Source organism: Scyliorhinus canicula, chromosome 24 (genome assembly GCF_902713615.1).
Source record: "Scyliorhinus canicula chromosome 24, sScyCan1.1, whole genome shotgun sequence".
Taxonomy (NCBI): Eukaryota; Metazoa; Chordata; class Chondrichthyes; order Carcharhiniformes; family Scyliorhinidae; genus Scyliorhinus; species Scyliorhinus canicula.
The window spans coordinates 4,372,018-4,395,740 of record NC_052169.1 but is presented as its reverse complement, the minus strand read 5'-3'; the positions used below and the strand labels follow the sequence as shown (position 1 = coordinate 4,395,740).

The window sequence follows — 23,723 nt, the reverse complement described above, 5'->3', positions numbered from 1 at the left end:
TGGGCGGGATTCTCCGTCGGCGGAATGCTCCGTTTCGCCGGCAGCGCTCTCACGCCCGTGGATTTCCCAATGGCCACAATGGGAAACCCCATTGGCCGGCTGCTAGGACGGAGAATCCCCCTGTCAGCGGGGGGGCGCGCCGCACCAGAAAACGGGTGCGGTGGGACAGAGAATCCCACCCCTGATCTTTGGAGCATTGAATTCACTGAACTCTGATGCTCACTGTCCAGACGCTCACACCAAGCACCTTGGGTAAGGTACCCTGGACAGATTCACCAGCTTCATCTGCATTCATCCTTCAGCTGGTCGGAGAGTTGGGTTAACCCCATGTGCCAGCCCAGCACAGGCTAATAAGGAATTGTGGTGGACTCTGCTGGAGTCGAACTGGTTTTGAGCAAGGTAGAAGGATTTCACGTTGTTGCTCGTTCTGGGTGAGTGTGCTTAACACTCAATTTGGCTCTGTTTCATTACTTAGCTCTGGAGTCGCCAGGTACCGTTAAGATACCGCCACAAGTTCAAGGTGAAGTTCAAAGCAATAAAACCATACACCAATTAGTAAGTTCAAATAACTGAGTTTATTATAATACAATTATAATACTACCGATGCACACGCTAAAATTATTAAACTATTCCTACCACTAAATAAACCAATACTTATCTTAAAGGGAACTGCCGGATCAGGGGACAAGGCCTCTTGCTCTGCACTGGTCCGCAGACTTCAGGTTGGTACGGGTTAAAAAGGGGTCAGGGGTGTCTATCTCTGGTAGCAATCATTGTGAGACACTTACTTGCTGGCGGCTGCTGTCCCAAACCTCTCCTCTCTCTCGGTCAAGGTCTTCTTCGGTAAAAGCTGGTCGAGGGGCTGGTCCAGAGAGGAGGGCTGGTCAAGAAGAACGAACTGAGTTTGGGACCTGTCTTTTATAGGTCCCGGGGCTTCCCGCCCTTTTGGGCGGACCCTCTACCTGCTGGGAATTGATTGGGTCTCTTCCCAATTGATTTGTTTGAATCCCCCCCAATACTGAGGCTATCTCTCGGCTACTGGGCGGGCCTTCAGGTGATTTGTTTTCGAACCCCACTGGTGCCGGGGTGTCTGGTTTCCCATGTTGCAATCACTTCCCCATTTGTGTCCATTGTCCCTGGGATCGTTCCATTAATATGTTAACTATCCCGGAGATTGCCTCATTAGTATGCGGAATGTTCGTTTTGGTGCTGTCTGCTCTCTTAGCAGACAGAATACACATTGGCTTGGTGCAGTCTGCTTGTGCTGCAAACATTGTCCATTTTGACCTGCGAGCTTTACATTCCTCCATTTTGTATTGAGGGAATGGCCAACTTCGGTGGCTACAACGTGAAGTACCTCAACCTCCTTTTAAGTTCCCTTTTAGCACAATGCCAATGATGAAAGCTCAGGGGACCCGAGAGGGTAAATCAAAATGGTGACTTATTTTCTGCCAAAAGTAAAGGCCGCAGTACAGTGTACAGCACAAAGATCCCAAAGGGGACCAGCGATCATACCTGTCCCAATCTGGGCCGGCTTTAAGGAGCTGATTTCCACCAGCCCCAGCTGATGGGCCTCTGCCCCATGGGTCTCATGAGGATCATTAAACTAACATAATTCGATTTGCTATCAGATAGAAGAACCTGCAGGTTTCCATCAAAAGTGAAACTCTGCTTGTTTGCAACTGTTAGCCTCTTTAAACTCATGGATGAAAGTGTCTGTCTGGTGTGTCATTCTTACACAACAATAGAGATATCCTTTAGTGTATTTCACACTGTCAGCTCCTGCACATACGACCATATCTGTCTCCAATAAGTTAACAGTTGACAAGATAGATATTTCAGTTTATGTGAGGGCCAGGATTTCAAACCCGAGACCATGGTTTTCCAGAGAGCAGTAATCGCCGCGTGCCTATACATTTCGGAGACTTCAACAATCTAAAGCACTGGAGAGGTACCACCAGCGGTGCCTTGGCAATATCCTCCAAATCTGGTGACAAAATAGGGAATCCAACAGCAACATCCTCTCCCAAACCAACAAACCCAGAATTGAGGCCTCAATCACTCAAAACCAGCTGTTGGGTGGGTCACGTCATCATATGTTTGACACCACACTCCCAAAGCAACTGTTCTCCTCTGAACTTGGTCACTATTGGAGTATTGTGTGCAGTTTTGGTTCCCTTCTCTGAGGAAGGATGTTCTTGCTCTAGAGGGAATGCAGAGAAGGTTTACCAGACTGATTCCAGGGTTGGCGGGACTGTCATATGAGGAGAGATTGACTGGGTTGGGATTGTTCTCGCTGGAGTTCAGAAGAATGAGGGGGGATCTAACAGGACTAGACAGGGTAGATGCAGGGAAGATGTTACCAATGATGGGTGTGTCCAGAACCAGGGATCACAGCCTGAGGATTCAGGGTAAACCATTTCGGACAGTTATAAGGAGGCACTTCTTCACACAAAGAGTGGTGAGCCTGTGGAATTCATTACCACAGGAAGTAATTGATGCTAAAACTTTGAATTTATTCAAGAGGCAGCTGGATATAGCACTTGGGGAGAATGGGATCAAAGGCTATGGGGAGAAAGCAGATTAGGCTATTGAGTTGGTTGATCAGCCATGATCGTGATGAATGGCGGAGCAGGCTCGAAGGGCCAAAAGGCCTCCTCCTGCTCCTATCTTCTATGTTTCCATGTATCTATGTATGATTCAAGTGAAATTTATTGTTCATTTTAAATGGGTTAAGGTCTTTGTTAATTAAGAAAGAAAGAGCAGGATTGTGATTCAAGTAACAATATTCATGTTCAGGTGGTATCCAAAAGCATTTCACAGTTACTCAATTACTTTGAAAGTTTTTTTGGTAGGCAAACAAGGCAGCCAATCATCACAAGGAAGGATCTACAAACAGTAATTTAAATAAATGATCAGCGGAAATGCTTTCGGGATCCCCAAAGCTTCCCGAAAGAGATCAACCTGTCCGCCGACTCATGGGTTCCCTGGCTTGTGACCAATCAAAATGACGTAGACCTGCTCGACCAGCTTAGACAGAGACAATAAAGACACCTGAATTTTTTACAACTCTATTTTATTCACGATTTCTGAGAATGTAGCACAAAGACAACACAAATCACAACTGAGACCTAGGTATTATCCGCAGTAGTGAAGGAGGCTGACTGGACTATGATTGCTCGATGTGGATATCTTCCCGTCCGAGCTCAAGTCTCCTCTTCTGCAATGGTTGCCCTTTGGGTTTCCCAGGTTGTCATTGATGATGTATCCCGATGTCCCTTCTTTTATAATAATAATAATAATATTTATTAGTGTCACAAGTAGGCTTACATTAAAACTGTAAGAAGTCTTACAACACCAGGTTAAAGTCCAACAGGTTTATTTGGAATCACTAGCTTTCGGTGTGTAGCTCCTTCATCAGGTGAGTGATGAAGGAGCTGCGCTCCAAAAGCTAGTGATTCGAAACAAACCTGTTGGACTTTAACATTGTGTTGTAAGAATTCTTACTGTGGCCATCCCAGTCCAACGCCGGAATCTTCACATCATGGCTACATTAACACTACAATGAAGTTACTGTGAAAATCCCCAGTCGCCATATTCTGGCACCTGTTCGGGTACACAGAGGGAGAATTTAGAATTTAAATTTTTTTTTAGAGTATCCAATTATGTTTTTTCCAATTAAGGGGCAATTTAGCATGGCCAATCCACCTAACTGCACATCTTTGGGTTGTGGGGGGTGAGACCCATGCAGACACAGGGAGAATGTGCCAACTCTACGCGGACAGTGACCCAGGGCTGGGATTCGAACCAGGGTCCTGAGCGCCGTGAGGCAGCAGTACTGCATGGTGTCATGTGAGTGTCCCTTTAAGAAATGCTTATCACATGGCTTCACTGATGTCATTGTGTGGGTGGAGCTGGGCTGTGGCTCTGGGAGTTGGTTTTACCTTCGCTTTGGGTTTGGAGCTGATTTGTGGCTCTGAGTTTTTACTTTCGTTTTTCCCATTTAGCTGCTGTACTCAGACAGAGAAGTATTTTGGCCTGTCTCTCTATTTCCAATTTTAAAGAGTTATTCCAAGGAAGAAACCCAATGGTTATAATTACCTACTTTTTTTTGTACAAAGGGATTTGTTTATTTATGGGATCTTGTTATTGAATTGGAACAGTTAAAGGGGGAATTTATGAAGGGTTATACACAAAGTACTGTAGCTATGTGAGGTCTTTATGTCTGAAGTTGATAAAAATGCTTACTGTGTGTGTTTTTATAAAAATGTTAACTAAATTTGTAGAATAACGTTTTTTTAAATTAAAAGTGCCTATGTACTCCGTTGAATAACAGCTGAAAGGCTCTTGTGCTCCTCGTAACCAAAATCAATAAACAGTTAGAGGTCAGGTGAACTCCATAATATACTTTGGTGTTTTCTAAACCCTGTCCCATAACAGTGGGTCTCACCCCCACAACCCAAAGATATGCAGGGTAGTTGGATTGGCCACGCTAAATTGCCCCTTAATGGGAAAAAAAATTGGGTACTTTAAATTGATAAAACAAAAAATCTCTATTTGCCATCTTTACAGTCTGCTGTGCCTGCGCGCTTACTTTCAGTGACTGATACACAAGGACATCAAAGTTTCATTGAGTATCTCTCAATTTACATCCATTCAAATCCCTTCCTATTTTTGCTACAGAAGTGGATACCTTACCTTTATCCACATTATGCTCCATTTGCCATGCATAAGCCTACTCACACAGCCTGTCTAAATCCTGCTGAAGCATCCCTGCATCCTCCTCACAGCTCACCCTCCCACCCAACTTTTTATTACCTGCAAATTTGAAGATAATACATTTAGTTCCCTCGTCCAAATCATTAATATATAATGTGAGCAGTTGGGGTCCGAGCACAGATCCCGGCAGTACCCCACTGGCCACTGCCTGCCAATCAGAAAAAGACCCATTTATTCCAATATTTTGCTTCCTGTGCACTAACCAGCTTTCTATCTCAATACTCGACCCATAATCCCATGTGTTTTAACTTTACATAGTAATCGGCTATGTGAGACCTTTTCGAAAACCTTCCAAAAGTCTAAATAAACCACATCCACCGGTTCTCCCTGGTCAACTCCACTAGTTACATCTTCAAAGAATTCTAGTAGATTTGTCAAGCATGATCTCCCTTTTGTAAATCCATGTTGACTTTGTCTGATTACACCACTGCTTTCCAAATGCTGTGCTGTGAAATCCTTGATAATGGACTCAGCAACATCTCTACTACCGACGACAGGATCACTGGTCTATAGTTCCCTGTTATCTCTACTTCCCTTTTTGATAAGCGGGGTTATATTCGCTACCCTCCAATCTGTAGGAACCATTCCAGAGTCCAAAGAATTTTGAAAAATGACTGCCAATGGATCCAATATTTCCAGGGACACTTAAGTACACCTTCAATCCCATTAATTTCCCCAAAACCATTTCTTTACTGATATTAATTTCCTTCAGCTCCTCACTAAAACGTCCTTTCTGAAGACAGAAGCAAAGTACAAATTGAATTTCACAGCCATTTCTTTGTTATAAATTCCCCCTTTCTGACTGTAAGGGGCCTACATTAGTTTTCCCCTTCTTAATCAATCCCCCCATCCACCTTTGCTGAATTTTAAACTGTTCCCAATCCTCAGGTCTATGGCTTTTTCTTGCTAATTTGTATGCCTCCTCTTTGAATCTAATACTATCTCTAATTTCCCTTGTGAGCTATGATTTGCCACAGTTTCCTTTCTGCTCTTGCGCCAGAAAGGACTAAACAACTTTCGCAGTTCACCTATTCATTCCTTGAATGCTGCCATTGCCTGCCCACTGTCCTTCCTTTCAGTAATGGACATAGACATAGAATTTACAGTGCTGAAGGAGGCCATTCAGCCCATCGAGTCTGCACCAGCTCTTGGAAAGAGCACCCTACCTCCACCCTATCCCCATAACCCAGTGACCCCACCCAACACTAAGGGCAATTTGGACCCTAAGGGCAATTTATCATGGCCAATCCACCTAACCTGCACATCTTTGGACTGTGGGAGGAAACCGGAGCACCCGGAGGAAACCCACGCAGACACGGGGAGAACGTGCAGACTCCACACAGACAGTGACCCAAGCTGGGAATCGAACCTGGGACCCTGGAGCTGTGAAGCATTTGTGCTATCCACCATGCTACCGTGCTGCCCCATGTTCCCCAGTCTATCATAGCCAACACATGTCTCATACCATCATAGTTGGTTGTTTATCGTTCTTCCTGTTGCAAAGTTGATCTGTACTGTCTCATAGAATTTACAGTGCAGAAGGAGGCTATTCGGCCCATTGAGGCTGCACCGGCCCTTGGAAAGAGCACCCTACCCAAGCCCACGCCTCCACACTATCCCCCGACCTAACCTTTTGGACATTAAGGGGCAATTTAGCATGGCCAATCCATGTAACCTGCATATCTCTGGACTGTGGGAGGAAACAGGAGCACCCGGAAGAAACCCACCCACACACGGGGAGAACGTGCAAACTCCACACAGACAGTGACCCAAGGCCGGAATTGAACCCGGGACCCTGGAGCTGTGAGGCAGCAGTGCTGACCGCCGTGCGTGAGTTAGTTACGTATTCTCGGAGTTAGTTACATATTCATAGCATGGTCATTTTATCCTTTTGCGTTAACGGGATAAATACTGTAATTGGGTGATCATAAAGTTCGTTTTAACGATTATGAGTTTCTGTGCTGACTTGAGTGGTCTGGCAGAAGGCCAATATCGATTCTGGCCTGGGCCTTATTTGGTTTCCGGCCTCTATGTATTTCACCTCTGTCAGCCTGCCCCCTGTGCCAGAACGGAGTAAGTTCATCTGGGAAGCCACCCAACACAGCGAGAGTCTTCAACGGGAATGCGCAGAAGAGATGCCAAGACATCGCGGGAACACACAAACTGGCAAACAACACAAGCCCTTCAATCACCACATACTTGGCCGGTGGAAGAGCCTGTAGATCATTCATTGAGGAACGGAGAACCCATCAAACGGGAATAGCAGCAAGCTATCCTCATTCCCCAGGGATTGCCGAAGAAAAGAAGAAAGTTTAAAATGTTACAGCGGGGCGGCACGGTGGCACAGTGGTTAGCATTGCTGCCTACAGCGCTGAGGACCCCGGTTCGAATCCCGGCCCTGGGTCACTGTGGAGTTTGCACATTCTCCCCGTGTCTGCGTGGGTTTCACCCCCACAACCCAAAGATGTGCAGGTTAGGTGGATTGGCCATGTTAAATTGCCCCTTAATTGGGAAAAATGAATTGGATATTCTAAATTTAAAAAATAAATAAAAATGTTACAGCGAATTGGAAGCAGGAATGGTGTTTAAGGGCTCGACAAGCAATTTATTTAGATAAAACGTTCATTTCATTCTTGCCTCCTGTTTTCTCACATTCTCTCTTCTCCTTTATCCTTCTTCCCTGATTAAAGCTCTTTCACTTCCCTTACCACCCCGCCATCCCCCTCTCCTCTTTGTTTTTAAAATGTATTTTATTACAAATATGGAACAAAACACATTACAGCGAATAAACACCCTGGGAAACATATTTCCCAGCAATCACCTATGCCGTCTGTACAAATTCTGCCCCCCTCTCCCCTAAACCCCGGCCCCCCCAGCGACAAACAGCTCCTCAAACACAGTCACAAACATGCTCCACCTTTCCTCTAACTCCCCTGAAGAACCTCATAACACCTACTTTATCTTCTCCCATCCGCAGGTCATCCAACCAAGCCGCTACCCCCGATGACGATGCCGATCGCCACTCCAGTAAAATTCCCCGCCGTGCAATCAGAGAGGCGATGGCCAAGACATCGGCCTTCCTCCTCTCCATGAGCTTCTCCGAAACCCCAAATATCGCCACCAAAGGGTCCGGGTCCACCTCCTCCTCCACTATCCTGGCTAAGATCGTGAACAGTCCCACCCAGAATCTTATCCCTCTCTCCTCTTGCTTACCTTCTAACCCCTCCATCCTTCCCTCCCTCTTCCCCCTTACTCTTTCACCTCTCCTTTTCTCCGTTCCTGTGTTGCTGTTCCTTGCATGTGAGGCCGAGCATTGAGGGGGAACCTGATCACCGCAGGGTGGGGGGAAGGGAAGTCTTAGACACAATCAAACCAGCTTTCGTGCTATGGTGGTAGGGCTGTTGTTTGGAAAGTTCGATAGAAACATGGTGGTAAATCACTGACCTTTGTAACTGACTGCGTGCTTACAGAATGAAACCTGTACGTACTTTATTCACCAAGTGTGCCAGACACCAAGATTAGGAAATCTTTCTTTAAACATTTCTCGCCTCGAAATCTTGCGATTTCTTCAGGGTGGGATTTGTAGCTGTCAGGTCAATAATTAAAGTATTCAAATAGGACATTAAGAACCGTTTTGACTCGCAATTCTGGATTGAACAGCCTGGGCACCTGTCTCCACCCTGTTGGCAACTTGCCAGGGTCACTGAGATTAGTACACAGCAGGTAGAGCTTCCTCAAATAAATCAGGAGGGGAGTAAGGAGTGGAACCCTGGCGTGGAGACTTTGATCAATTACATTGAGGAGCCTCAACCAGGGGAAGCTCGAATCAATTACATTGAGGAGCCTCGATCAGGGGAGGCTTTGATCAATTACATTGAGGAGCCTTGAACATGGCCAAGTGCAAGCCCTTTTTCACTTGGCCGCAGAAAAATACTTTTCACTGTACTTCGGTGCATGTGACAATAAATAAATCAAATCAAATCAAACTTTAAAGACAGTAAGATGTCTTGGCAGGCAAATTGGCAGGCAGTAACTAGTGGGGTGCCACAGGGATCGGTGCTGGGATCCCAACTATTCACAATACATATTAATGATTTGGATGAGGGAACAAAATGTAACATCTCAAAGTTTGCAGATGATACCAAGTTGGGTTGGAGGGTGAACTGTGACGAGGGTGCAGGGATCCTACAGCATGATCTGGACAGGTTGGGCGAGTGGGCAAGCCAATGGCAGATGCAGTATAATTTGGATAAGTGTGAGGTTATTCACTTTGGAAGCAAAAACAGGAAGGCAGATTACTACCTGAATGGTTGTAAATTGGGAGAGGGGAGTGTGCAGCGGGACCTGGGAGTCCTTGTGCACCATTCGCTGAAGGTAAGCATGCAGGTGCAGCAGGCGGTAAAGAAGGCTAATGGTATGTTGGCCTTCATTGCGAGAGGTTTCGAGTATAGAAGCGGGGATGTGTTGCTGCAATTGTACAGGGCCTTGGTGATGCCACACCTGGAGTATTGTGGGCAGTTTTGATCTCCTTCTCTGAGGAAGGATGTTCTTGCTCTCGAGGGAGTGCAGCGAAGGTTTACCAGACTGATTCCAGGGATGGCAGGACTGTCATATGAGGAGAGATTGACTCGGTTGGGATTATTCTCGCTGGAGTTCAGAAGAATGAGGGGGGATCTCATAGAGATTTATAAAATTCTAACAGGACTAGACAGGGTAGATATAGGGAAGATGTTCCCAATGATGGGGGTGTCCAGAACCAGGGGTCACAGCCTGAGGATTCAGGGTGAACCATTTCGGACAGAGATAAGGAGACATTTCTTCACACAAAGAGTGGTGAGCCTGTGGAATTCATTGCCACAGGAAGTAGTTGATGCTAAAACATTGAATATATTCAAGAGGCAGCTAGATTTGGCACTTGGGGAGAATGGGATCAAAGGCTATGGGGAGAAAGCAGGATTAGGCTATTGAATTGGATGATCAGCCATGATCGTGATAAATGGCGGAGTAGGCTCGAAGGGCCAAAAGGCCTCCTCCTGCTCCTGTCTTCTATGTATCTATGTAACACCAGTTTAAAGTCCAACAGGTTTGTTTGGAATCCCTAGCTTAGGAGTGCTCCTCGACTCACCTGAGGAAGGAGCAGTGCTCCAAAAGCTAGTGATTCCAAACAAACCTGTCGGACTTTAACCTGGTGTTGTAAGACTTCTTACTGTGCCAGGGGAGCACGGTGGTGCAGTGGGTTAGCACTGCGGCCTCACGGCGCTGAGGTCCCAGGTTCAATCCCGGCTCTGGGTCACTGTCCGTGTGGAGTTTGCACATTCTCCCCGTGTTTGCGTGGGTTTCGCCCCCACGACCCAAAAATGTGCAAGCTAGGTGGATTGGCCACTCCAAATTGCCCCTTAATTGGAAAAATGATTGGGTACACTAAATTTTTAGAAAAAAAAAGACTTCTTACTGTGCCCACCCCAGTCCAACTGTGCCCACCACCACCAGCTGCTCCAGTAGCAGTAACAATCCTAGCACTGTCTTCCTGGTCACCTTACCCTTCACGGTGCAGATGTGATGGGAAGGGGGCAAGTCTCTGAGCACAGGGCAGAGTACCAGCTTTCTCCAGCCGAGCCGTGTTGCTTGTGATTATCCCAACCACTGATGAGAGGTGTGAGTTATACAACCACGATGACACGGAAAGAGGTCATTCAGCCCATCGAGACCAAGTGATTACAGACTCCTGCAGGATACAGCATTATTGCAATGACAGCTGAAGACTGTCACTACAGATTGATGCTGCAGTCACCACGTTTGCACCTTAACAAATAACAATCAGAAGGAAGCTGATGGATAGGGTTTTTAAAAAATAAATTTAGAGTATCCAATTCATTTTTCCAATTAAGGGGCAATTTAGCGTGGCCAATCCACCTAATCTGCACATCTTTGGGTTGTGGGGGTGAAACCCACACAGACACGGGGAGAATGTGCAAACTCCACACGGACAGTGACCCAGAGCCGGGATTCGAACCGGAGTCCTCAGCACCGTAGGCAACACTGCTAACCACTGTGCTACTGTGCCGCCCCTGCTGATGGATAAGGTTGAATGCTGAATGGTCGCAGAGGAAAGAGAATAAACCAGGGTTCCACTCCTGATTCTATCCATGAATTGTGGTAATACCTGTAATGCCTGTATGGGATGATAAGGTGTTTGAATGCGCCCTCATTTTTAGAGGCGAGAAATGTTGAAAGAAAGATTCCTAAATTATGATCTTGGTGTCTGGCACACTTGGTGAATGAAGCATTTACAGGTTTCACTCTCCAGCACACAGTCAGTTACAAAGGTCAGTGATTTACTGCCGTGTTTTTATCAAACTTTCCAAACGAGCCACAGCCCTACCTTGCTCCCGCAGCATGAAAACTAGTTTGACTCTGAGAAAGGTTGACTGAACTGGACAAGTAGCTTTGCATTTAAAAACACAATGCATACGGCAGGAATCATCACCTTCAAGAAAGAGAGAAAGTTAGATGGAAAAAAGGTCCAAATCCTTGTCAAGAGTGGGCATCATGACCATCCTGTTGGCGCAAGAGTAGAAATAATCACGGTCACCTACCCATCTATCCCGCGATCGCACTTCTGAAAATAAGATGGAGCAGAATCTCCAGCAGCAGTGCACCCCTCCCCGATGAACTCAATGCATTCTGTGCTCGGTTGGAGCACGAAACTATCAAACCGTTGCCAACTGCCCCGGCAGCCCTGGACATACCCGTACCCACTGTCACAGCTTCCAAAGTCAGATCAGCCTTCATGAAAAGTGCCCTTCTCGGAAGGCGATGGGTCCTGATGGGGTCCCTGGCCGTGTGCTCAGATCCTTCACGGAACAGCTGGCAGATATGTTCGCCGACATCTTCAACCCCTCCCTACGCCATTCCGAGGTCCCCGGCTGCTGAGGGAGAAAGAGGGAAGGTGGAAAGTGTCCGACATCGTCATAGTTTGTTGACAGTTGTTCCGCTGGCTGGGGGGGGAATAGCAGGGGGTGACCAAGAGGTGAGCTGTGGGGTCAGGGTGGGACGGGCACGGAACACCATTGCCGCACCCGGCAAGGCAGCCATACAGCTGGGCACAGCGCCAACAGCCTACTGTGAACTCAGAGCCACGGGTCGTATAGGTGTCCCCCCAGGCCACCTCCCGAGGTGCCCTCTGGCCCCAGCCGACCCATCAGCTGTATGGGCGCACCCCAGCACAGCCAGTGCCATCTTGTTGGCTGGGATGAGTGCGTGTGGGGAGTGTAATGTGTGTGTGCGGCTGGGATGAGTGTGTGTGGGGAGTGTAATGTGTGTGTGGGGCTGGGATGAGTGTGTGTGGGGAGTGTAATGTGTGTGTGCGGCTGGGATGAGTGTGTGCGGGGAGTGTAATGTGTGTGTGCGGCTGGGATGAGTGTGTGTGGGGAGTGTAATGTGTGTGTGGGGCTGGGATGAGTGTGTGTGGGGAGTGTAATGTGTGTGTGGGGCTGGGATGAGTGTGTGTGGGGAGTGTAATGTGTGTGTGCGGCTGGGATGATTGTGTGTGGGGAGTGTAATGTGTGTGTGCGGCTGGGATGAGTGTGTGCGGGGAGTGTAATGTGTGTGTGGGGCTGGGATGAGTGTGTGTGGGGAGCGTAATGTGTTTGTGCGGCTGCAGCTTGTCAGCCTCCCGAGTGTCAATCATGGACCTGGCGAATCCCGCACCATTTTCCATGGGAATCGATTGTGTTCCACGTGGCCCAGGTGCTAGCCCCTCAATGGTACCGGAATCGGTCCAGATGTGATGCAAGTTTTTCTGTCGTGAAAGTCCGCAAATTTTGCTTTGGTGTCAACACTGAGTTTCAGAAGCATTACTCGGGTCTCTGGGTCAATAGTCCAGCGACAACACCACTACCCCACTGCCTCCCGATTTCCAGCCCTCTAGGCAGGTAGATTAGTCAAGGCTCCAAGGGCTGTTGTTTTAGTAATGTTACTTTTACCTGACCTCCCGAACTTTCTCCCTTGCTGGAGATGATCCAGGGTTTGATTTCAGATATTTTAGAATATTTGCAACTAACAAACAGTAAAACCAGATGTTCAAAGGGACACACGGCCACAATGAAATGGATTCTTCCATTGCCTGGATGGATGAAAACGATGTCAGTGTCAAAATACAGGTTATATGCAAACGGTGCTGTTACTTAATACAACTGCGCCTACTTTGCAAACGTGCAATGAAAGCCACGCCTTATCTAAATAAAAGGAGAGCTGATTCAATTCTGAGGCAGACTGGTGTTAACCTGGTGAAATATTTCACATTTTATTTTTTTTTCACTGAAGGGGCAATTTAGCGCGGCCAATCCACCTACCCGGCACATCTTTGCGGTGGTGGGGGCGAAACCCACGCAGACAGGGGGTAAATTTGCGAACTCCACACAGACATGACCCGGGGCCGGGATCGAACCCGGGTCCTCGGCACCGTGAGGCAGCAATGCTAACCACTACGCCAACGCACCGCCACGTAGTTTGCATTTTAAATGTGTGTTCCAGCACCCCGGTACTTTCTATGGATGCTTGCAAAGGGTTTAATCTCTGACTGATGGAGAGTTAGTCAACCCCTCCTGTAATGATAATTCAGGTGTTATTATTGAGTCCCGCACCCCTGAGCAAATAGAGAAAGAAAGATGGAAAGATTTATCGGTAAATCCTCCGGTCCTGCCTTCCCCAGGAATCGTCACGGGCGGGACAGACAATTTGACGGACCTTTGAAAGATCCACTGACCTTGGGTGGGAATTTCCTGCCTCAGAGCAGCAGGACCAGAAACTCCTACCCCCTTACAGCGCAGAAGGAGGCCAATCGGCCCATTGTGTCTGTGCCGGCTCTTTGCTCGAACTATGAATCTGCTTCCACCACCCTTCCAGGCAACACCCACCAGATCACAATGACTCGCTGCATAAGGGAAGTGAAGAAGGGAACATTAGGAGAAAAAAGGCACAAATCTTTGTAAAGGGCACAAATTATAGCAACTACCAATCGAACAAACTCGTGTGTAAATTTAGAGTTTTTTTCATGGAACACTCCTTTTTTTTAAAAATAATTTTTATTGAAATTTTTACAAAATATAAACATCTTAGCTCTATTAACATACAACCGCTCGTGCAGCCACTCACTCTCTCATTACAGGTGGTGGCCCTAAGATGGCATGAGCGGCGGCACGTTGGCACAGTGGTTAGCACTGTTGCCTCACAGCGCCAGTGACCGGGTTCGATCGCAGCCTTGGGTGACTGTGTGAAGTTTGCACTTTCTCCCCCGTGCCTGTGTGGGTTTCTTCCAGGTGCTCTAGTTTCCTCCCACGGTCCCAAGATGGGCTGGTTGGGCGGATTAGCCATGATCGATGCGCCGGTTTACAGTGATGGGGCGGGGAGAGAGCGTAGATCAAGTGCCTCTTTGTAGGGCCGTTGCCTACTCGATCTACCAAATGGCCCCTTTTTCACTATTATGTTTCTATTCATTCTAAGGACGCTAAGAAGAACAGAGAACCAGAGGGACCTTGGAACGCTGGTTAAGTCACAGCTAGAGTATTGTGTGCAGTTCTGGTCGCCACGCTATAGGAAGCATGCAATTGCACAAGATTGGATTTGAATGGATTGGATTTGTTTATTGTCACATGTACCAAGGTACAGTGAAAAGTATTTTACTGTGAGCACCTCAAACAGATCATTTAGTACATGAAAATAAAATAAAAGAAAAAGAAAATGCATAATAGGGCAACACAAGGTACACAATGTAAATACATAGACACCGGCATTGGGTGAAGCACACAGGAGTGCAATATTAATCAGGTCAGTCCATAAGAAGGTTGTTTAGGAGTCTGGTAACAGAGGGCAAGAAGCTGTTTTTGAGTCTGTTCGTGCGTGTTCTTAGACTTCTGTATCTCCTGCCCGATGGAAGAAGTTGGAAGAGTGAGTAAGCCGGGTGGGAGGGGTCTTTGATTATGCTGCCCGCTTTCGCCAGGCAGTGGGAGGTGTGGACAGAGTCAATGGATGGGAGGCAGGTTTGTGTGATGGACTGGGCTGTGCCCTGGATGGGCAGATGGGCTGGCGCACTTCAGCTATGAAGAGAGGCTGGATAAGCTGGGGTTGGTCTCCTTAGAGCGGAGAAGGCTGATGGAATTGAGTTGTATAAAATGATGAGGGACATAGATAGGGTAGATAGGAAGAAACCTTTCCCCTTAGTTGAGGGGTCAATAACCAGGGGGCATAGATTTAAGAGGCAGTGGATTTAGAGGGAATGCGAGGAAAGATTCTTTTCACCCAAAGGACGGTGGGAATCTGGAACTCATTGCCTGAAAGGGTTATAGAGGCAGGAACCCTCACAATGCTCAAGGAATGTTCAGATGTGCACGTGGAACGCCATAGCAAAACAAGGCTATGGACCAAGTGCTGGGAAATGGGGGGGTGGAATTCTCTGAATCCCCCGCAGGGTCAGGGAATCGCCCCAGGCCTTCATAAATGCCGCCCCCGCCGTGTCTTGAATTCTCCGCCACCCGGGAATCGGCGGGGGCGGGAATCGCAGCCCCGCCGGTCGGTGAGCCCCCCGGGGCGATTCTCAGGCCCGCGATGGGCCAAAGTCCTGCTGCTGTCAGGCCTCTCCCGCCAACGTGGTTTAAACCAACTCTGTGCCGGCGGGAGCAGGCGGCGCGAGCGGGCTCTGGGGGGGGGGGGGGGCGCGGGGCGATCGGACCCCGGGGGGGGGGTGCCCCCACGGTGGCCTGTCCCGCGATCGGGGCCCACCGATCAGCGGGCGGGCCTGTGCCAAGGGGGCACTCTTTTTCTTTCGTCACCGCCACGGCCTCCACCATGGCGGAGGCGGAAGAGACCCCCTCCACCGCGCATACGCCAGGGTGACGTCAGTGGCCGCTGACGCTCCGGCGCATGCGCGGACTCACGCCGACCGGCGAAGGCCTTTCGGCCAGCCCCGATGCCGATCGGCATGGTGCCAAAGGCCGTTGACGCCAGTCGGCGGATCGGGAACCACTCCGGCGCGGGCCTAGCCCCTAAAGGTGCGGAGAATTCCGCACCTTTGGGGAGGCCTGACGCCGGAGTGGTTGGCGCCACTCCGTCCCGCCGGGACCCCCGCCCCACCAGGTAGGAGAGAATTTTGCCCGGGATTAGAATAAAGATGTGCTTGACTGCCAGCACAGCTATGGTGGGTTGAAGGGCCTCTTTCTGTGCTGTATAATGTCCATGACTCTCCGACTCTATGGAATTGGCAACCATGGAATTTCATTGGATTCTTCACAATTAAACTTAGCAAATGACTGCAGTGGTCTGCCATTGCCTTCTGCATAATGGCTGCTCAGGAAACCCCCACTTTTACCGCCTGCATTGGGAGGATTTGCAGGCTGATAACCGATCTGTCTGGCCGTGTTATGAACACGCCTTCCTTGGCCATCTGGGACTTGAACCTGGAGCGTTTGGCCCAGTGGTAGCTACTCCACCCTCTGCACAGTGAGACCTCCTCATGCTCCTGTCATGTCCCGTTTCTGGAAGGAGGGAAGGTTGAAGGCCGTATCTCTAGGGGAAAAAATAATTTTGCCATTTCACTCGGTAAACTTTGTGCAGCGTGAAAACCGCACACTTTTTGAGGTTTAAATAAAGACTTCATTGTATCAGCTTGGTGATCTGGTCCAATTCCAAGTCAACACGCACAAACGCATAGGCCGAGGGGAGCTTCGTAAAAACGCAGAATGCAAGTTTAGGGGAGCAATGTGATTTTAAATTCAATTAAAATATGTATTTTTAAAACAAATTCGTAGTTTTAGATAGGCTAAGCGTAGTGTTAACTAAACAGAATCCAAAAGGGGCGTCTGTTAAATTGATGTTGAAATCTGTACTGTGGTGATTCATCTGTAATTGAAGAGCTTTTAAAGTAATTAGTTTCCAACCGAATAGTTGAGTCATACAAAGGATTGTGGCAGAGAGCGTTTGACATCTGGAGTTTCCATAAGGAAGATTGGAAAGGATATTGTTACAATATTCCCACTGGGAAAAGAAAATATCCTTTGCTTCAAACTTCCCCACACTCACCAAGAGCTGTGCAGGACGGCGATTGCTCGTCTCAATTCGCAGAAGTTGCTGAAAGACAAATTAATTGTTGGCAAGAGTGATCCCCTGTTATCGGAGCAGATCTGGCAATCCTCCCTAACTTGGCAACGTGAGTCATCCCTCCTCCAATCAGATTCCGGCAGAGTACTTGGAACACCAACCTGTTTCCACGCTTTTTTTCCAAACTCCAGCTCAGCAGTTGAGATTCAGCAGCTCTTAACGGTGAGTGATTATCTTTGTTAAATAGGTAACTCTTTTAAAATAAAATGTCGTCTTATTATGTATTGCACTCTTATTGAATTAGCTTTGTTTCCACACTTAGTTAATCCTCATTATATTGCTATTTTTCTACCACGTAACAGAACTTCCTGGTTTACTGTGTCACTTTATCTTTCTAATTAAACACAATTTTACCTGACTATCGAACATCAAGGAAAAGAGAGAATCTATTATATCAATGTTTGATTGTTAATTCATATAAGCTTCAGTTGTAAAGTATTTTGAAAACATTCCAGATGCATCTGCTCAACATAAACCAAACTCCATTTAACGTAATTTCTCTCTTGGATTCTGTTTATTTAACACTAAGTTTTAACCATCGAAAGCTTAGGTAATTTATTCAAAAATATATAGGTTTTTAATTGCCTTTTAAATCACATTTTCCTTGGTTTAAGGACTGAGAAGCTGGTAATCTTTTCCTTATGACTGTAGATGGCCAAAATCCAGAAGCGCTTTGTTTAAATTGCCACTCCCTCAGATTGCACTTTGGAAATTGTGAATGTATCCTGGTGATTCAGAGTGAACAAGCCAATATTGATGTTCACTCTTTTTTTTAAAAACATATTTTATTACAAACATGGTTCAAAGCAGGTTACAGCAAGTAAACACCCCGGGAAACATACTTCCCAACAATCACCTATACAGTCTGTACAAATTTTACCCCTCTTTCACCCTCCCACTTCCCTATCCCCCACCCCCACACGATGAACAGCTCCTCAAACACGGCCACAAACATCCTCGACCTTTCCTCAAACCCCCCCCCCCCCTGAACTCATACTTTATCTTCTCTAACTGTTACAAGTTGTACAGGTCACCCAACCGAGCCGCTACCCCCGTTGGCGATGCCGACCGCCACTCCAGCAACATGCGCCGCCGTGCAATCAGAGAGGCAATGGCCAAGACATCGGCCTTCCTCCTCTCCATGGGCTCCGGCTACTCTGAAACCCCTAATATCGCCACCAAAGGGTCCGGGTCCACCTCCTCCTCTACTATCCTGGCTAAGACCACAAGCACACCCGCCCAGAATCTTCCCAATTTTTCACAACCCCATAACATGTGCGTGTGATTCGCTGGCCCCCGCCCACACCTCTCCCACTCATCTGCTACCCCCTGAAAGAACCCACTCATTCTCGCCCGAGTCACATGCACCACCTTAAACTGTATCAGGCTCATCCTTGCACAAGAGGAGGTCCCGTTTACCCTTCGCAGTGCCTCACTCCATACTCCCAAATTGATTTCCATTCCCAACTCCGCTTCCCACTTCTCCTTGATCTTCACCACCCGCTCACCTCCCTGCTCCCCAGCCACTTATATATATCCCCAATTTTTCCCTCCCCTTCCACCTCTGGAGGCAACAGTCGCTCCAGCAGGGTGTATCCCAGCAACCTAGGGAACCCCCACCAAACCTTTTGTGCAAAGTACCTAACCTGCAGATACCTGAACTCACTACCCTCTCCCTTAGCTCCTCCAGACTGGCGTACCCTTCCTCCAAATACAAATCCCTCACCTTGACCAGCCCACCTCCCTCCACCTCCTGTATACACTATCCAACCCCCCCCCCCCCCCCCCCCCCCCAGCTCAAATCCATGATTCTCGCACAGTGGCGTTAGCACTGACTGTTGCCTTTTTTACCTGCTATAAATATGGCAATCAATAAGGCTGCCCTTCTTTCTTTAGATATCGATATTATATTGCTCAGAGTCACCAGGTATCAAATGATACCGCTACAAGATTCAACCGGGTATCGATCAAAGACCAAACACCAGTTAGTTAGTTCAAGATCGATGGTACTTTATTTACACACAAGATTAACATGCAACATAAACACTACTAGTTAAACTACACCTAACAACTATGACAACCTGTACTTAACTTCAAGCACCCGGCTTAGGTCAGAGGAACAGTGGCCTTTGTTTGAATCTGGATCTGCTGGGTCTGGAGAAGTAACTGCGGTTCGGCTGGGCTCATCCGTCTGGTAGCGAGCATTGAACTTGGACTTGCTTCTGGTGGCGCTGCAATTGGAGGCGGACGTTGCCGGAGCGCCCGGTCCAAAAGAGAGCGAACACATGGCGGTGTCTCTCTTTATCCTTGGGGAGCTTCGCGCTCTTTTGGGCGGTCCCTCGGTTTGGACCCCATCAATTGGACAGTTCTCAATCACTGTCTTCGATCTGGGCCAATAAAGGGGCGGGTGCCTTGATGGCTGGGCATGTCCTAAGCGGTCATTGACCCTGTTGTTGATGCTTCCTGAGTAAAGGGAGTGGCACCGAAATGTCAGGGATTGTATCGGTTACTCGAGTATCAGCCCTCTGTCTTACGGAGATGCCAATCAAAATGCCAATCGGCTGGGGGTTTTGATGCTGTCTGGATTCTTTGCTCACAAATATACATTCAGGCTCTGTGCCTGCCTGAATCGTACATTGTCCACATTTCCCTTTAGGCTTTGCGAACGTCCATGTTTCTTGTTGTAAGTGGCCATCCCAGCTGGCTGCACGACATCCCTTCCATCCTAAAATGCCTCCTCAACTGATTCCACATCTTCACCGTGGACTGCACCACTGGGCTCCCTGAATACCTACTCGGAGCCATTGGCAATGCTGCCATCACCATAGCCCTCAAATTAGACCGTTTGCAAGATATTGATTTTCATTCTGTGGTGTAACTTTCCTGTGGTGAATCTCTCTGTACAAAACCCATGACGATGCCCTTTGCTGGCATTTTGGTTTTGGCATCTTTTAGCCTCGGCAGCTAACAGCTAATGTCACTGCTTCCAATCCAGTGCCTGCTGCATCTAAAACCCTGCCTGTACCCTTCCTTTTCTCAGTACCCAGCACGTGTTTCCCACTCGCCGACAGTTAGTTGGCCAGCCACAATGAAATTGAATTCAACAGCTGATTGCAGGTGAGAGCGGATTCCACTTCCTCTAGGGTTCGATTCCCGGCTTGGGTTATTGCCTGTGTGGAGTCTGCATGTTCCCCCTGTGTCTGCCACAGTCCAAAGTTGTGCAGGTTCGGTGGATTGGCCATGATAAATTGCCCTCAGGCTTAGGTGGGGCGACTGGATTACGGGGATGTGGTAGAGGTATGGGCTTTAGTGGGTGCTCTTTCCAAGAGCCGGTGGAGACTCGATGGGCCGAACAGCCTCCTTCTGCACTGTAAATTCTATGATTCTATGCTCCTATGATTCTTCCAGGTCCACCAATCTCGCTCGCATGCCACACTGAAAATTCAGGGCATTGTGTTTGCATTCCTTGCTGGCAGCTTTACATGGAGGTGACGGCACAGCAATAGGCCATTTGGCCCATCCCATCTTTGTTGGTGTTCATGTTTCACACAAACCTCCTCCCACCCTTCGTGATGCCCCATTGACCTTGAGGGCCTTGGTGGCCTTCCTCAGGCCCCACCTGGGCGTGAGCGTCCAGCGCCATAGCTGGGCACTCCTCGGTCATCGCAGTCTCAGCAGATGTAACGGTCGCGGGTATAGATACATTCAAGGAAGTTGATAAACGCATGAGGAAGAAGGAAGCTGAAGGTTGCCCTGATGGTGTGATCAACACCAAAATAGATGGGCTGGGCATACAAGGCTAAGGGCCAAGTGCTGGAAAATGGGATTAGAATAGTTAGGTGGTTGTTTTTGATACAATGGGCTGCAGGGCCATTTCAGCGCTGTAGACCTCTATGACTCTATGACTATACAAGGCTATGGACCAAGTGCTGGAAAGTGGGATTAGAATGGATAGATGCTTGATGGCTGGCGCAGGCGCGATGGGCCGGAGGGCCTCTTCCTGTGCTGTTAAACTCCATGACTCTATGACTGTAACCACAAATGACACAGTCACTTCAAGAGTTCATTCAGTAATAAACATTCCAGTAAACAGAACGGAGGACAAACCCGTGTTCCAAATCTATGTGAACTTTCTAGATGCTCACTGCATTGGGATCCTTCGCCCGTCGATAGAGAGCTGAAATTGTGGCTCTGTTTTATATACTGCTCAAGCCACACAGTCTGGGTTGCCACATCTTGTATTCCTCTGCTCCCCTTCTTCCCTCTTCGTTACACCTCTTTCTAGGGGAGCACGGTAGCACAGTGGTTAGCACAATTGCTTCACAGCTCCAGGGTCCCAGGTTCGATTCTGGCTTGGGTCACTGTCTGTGGGGAGTCTGCAAGTTCTCCACGTGTCTGCGTGGGTTTCCTTCGGGTGCTCCGGTTTCCTCCCACAATCCAAAGATGTGCAGGTTAGGTGGATTGGCCATGATAAATTGCCCTTAGTGTCCAAAATTGCCCTTAGTGTTGGGTGGGGTTACTGGGTTATGGGGATAGGGTGGAGGTGTGGGTGATAGGGTGCTCTTTCCAAGAGCCGGTGCAGACTCGATGGGCCGAATGGCCTCCTTCTGCACAGTAAATGCTATGAAATCTATGATTACTATCGCCAAGCGCAGGCAGCATTGGAAGAATTGTCCATGGTGTCGGTGACCACAAGGTGGCCAAGGTTCTCCTTCTTTATCAGAGTGGTTGTATTCTGTTGGTCTGATAAGGACCATATCATCTGCTTTTAGTGATGTTGATTGAGGAGGATTTTTTTTTTAATGTACAGGACACCAGGGATGTTTTCCAAAATATTGCCAAAGCATCATTTACACCCACTTGAGGAGGCAGACACGTTTAACACGTTGCCTGAAAGATAGCATGGCCTCCGGGGCCTCACGGTAGCATGGTGGTTAGCATCAATGCCTCACAGCTCCAGGGTCCCAGGTTCGATTCCCGGCTGGGTCACTGTCTGTGCGGAGTCTGCACGTCCTCCCCATGTGTGCGTGGGTTTCCTCCGGGTGCTCCGGTTTCCTCCCACAGTCCAAAGATGTGCAGGTTAGGTGGATTGGCCATGCTAAATTGCCCGTAGTGTAAGGTTAATGGGGGGATTGTTGGGTTACGGGTATATGGGTTTAAGTAGGGTGATCATTGCTCGGCACAACATCGAGGGCCGAAGGGCCTGTTCTGTGCTGTACTGTTCTATGTTCTATAGCACCTTCAACATTGCAGCACTTCCTCAGTAATACACAGGATGCGTCAGCCTAGTCTTTCTGTTCCAGTGTCTGGAGTAGGACGACCTTCCAATTCAGATGCAAAAGCGTGACCCATTGAGGCAGTGCAGTAGGGGAGGGAGGATGGAAATATAATCACCAAAATACCCTCTCAACATCTTATTGATTTATTAATCCTGACTATTGAAATTATAGCCATGATGTGGAGATGCCGGCATTGGACTGGGGTGGGCACAGTAAGAAGCCTTACAACACCAGGTTAAAGTCCAACTGGTTTGTTTCGAATCACTAGCTTTCGGAGCACTGAGTGTTCTGAAAGCTAATAATTCGAAACAAACTTGTTGGACTTTAACCTGGTGTTGTAAGACTTCTTATTGCAATTATAGTTATCTTTTATTCAATTCCAATGCAGCAATTTTAACTTGCAATTCAGCTATTGATAAGGAATGTGACTGTCTGCCAAAAATGAAAAAAATGTTAACATTCTTAATCAAATTTAGGATCCCACTCCAACTGGGAATATGTATGTAGGACATATTATTGTTAGCACTGAACCAAAATCTTCAGTAATGATATTATCACATGTAAGCTGTCGGTCAGCTCAAGAACAAAGAACAAAGAAACTTACAGCACAGGAACAGGCCCTTCGGCCCTCCCAGCCTGCGCCGATCCAGATCCTTTATCTAAACCTGTCTCCTATTTTCCAAGGTCTACTTCCCTCTGATCCCGCCCGTTCATATACCTGTCTAGATGCCTCTTAAATGATGCCATCGTGCCCGCCTCTACCACCTCCGCTGGTAAAGCGTTCCAGGCACCCACCACCCTCTGCGTAAAAAACTTTCCCGCACATCTCCCTTAAACTTTCCCCCTCTCACCTTGAAATCGTGACCCCTTGTAACTGACACCCCCACTCTTGGAAAAAGATTGTTGCTATCCACCCTGTCCATACCTCTCATAATTTTGTAGACCTCAATCAGGTCCCCCCTCAACCTCCGTCTTTCCAATGAAAACAATCCTAATCTACTCATCCTTTCTTCATAGCTAGTACCCTCCATAACAGGCAACACCCTTGTGAACCTCCTCTGCACCCTCTCCAAAGCATCCACATCCTTCTGGTAATGTGGCGACCAGAACTGCACGCAGTATTCCAAATGTGGCCTAACCAAAGTCCTATACAACTGTAACATGGCCTGCCGACTCTTGTACTCAATACCCGTCCGATGAAGGCAAGCATGCTGTATGCCTTCTTGACCACTCTATCAACCTGCGTTGCCACCTTCAGGGTACAATGGACCTGAACTCCCAGATCTCTCTGTACATCAATTTTCCCCAAGACCCTTCCATTGACCATATAGTCCGCTCTTGAATTTGATCTTCCAAAATGCATCACCTCGCATTTGCCTGGATTGAACTCCATCTGTCATTTCTCTGCCCAACTCTCCAATCTATCTATATTTTGCTGTATTCTCTGACAGTCCTTCTTGCTATCTGCAACTCCACCAATCTTAGTATCATCTGCAAACTTGCTAATCAGAC

At 47.8% G+C, this 23,723-nt stretch overlaps 1 protein-coding gene and 1 long non-coding RNA gene across 2 annotated transcripts in view; one reads left to right on the top strand and one right to left on the bottom strand.

The window, feature by feature from the left end:
• Nucleotides 1-3,059: 3,059 nt before the first annotated feature.
• Nucleotides 3,060-23,723, bottom strand: part of LOC119956782 — a 28,732-nt gene continuing 8,068 nt past the window's right edge. Inside the window, exon 2 of the long non-coding RNA XR_005458681.1 lies at nt 3,060-3,281. This is a non-coding gene — a long non-coding RNA (uncharacterized LOC119956782). The remainder of the gene's footprint in view (nt 3,282-23,723) is intronic.
• The window catches only part of LOC119956781 (creatine kinase U-type, mitochondrial-like), a 44,442-nt gene continuing 37,794 nt past the window's right edge, over nt 17,076-23,723 (top strand). Inside the window, exon 1 of the mRNA XM_038784191.1 lies at nt 17,076-17,094. The gene's annotated coding sequence lies outside the window, so the exon portion shown is untranslated. The remainder of the gene's footprint in view (nt 17,095-23,723) is intronic.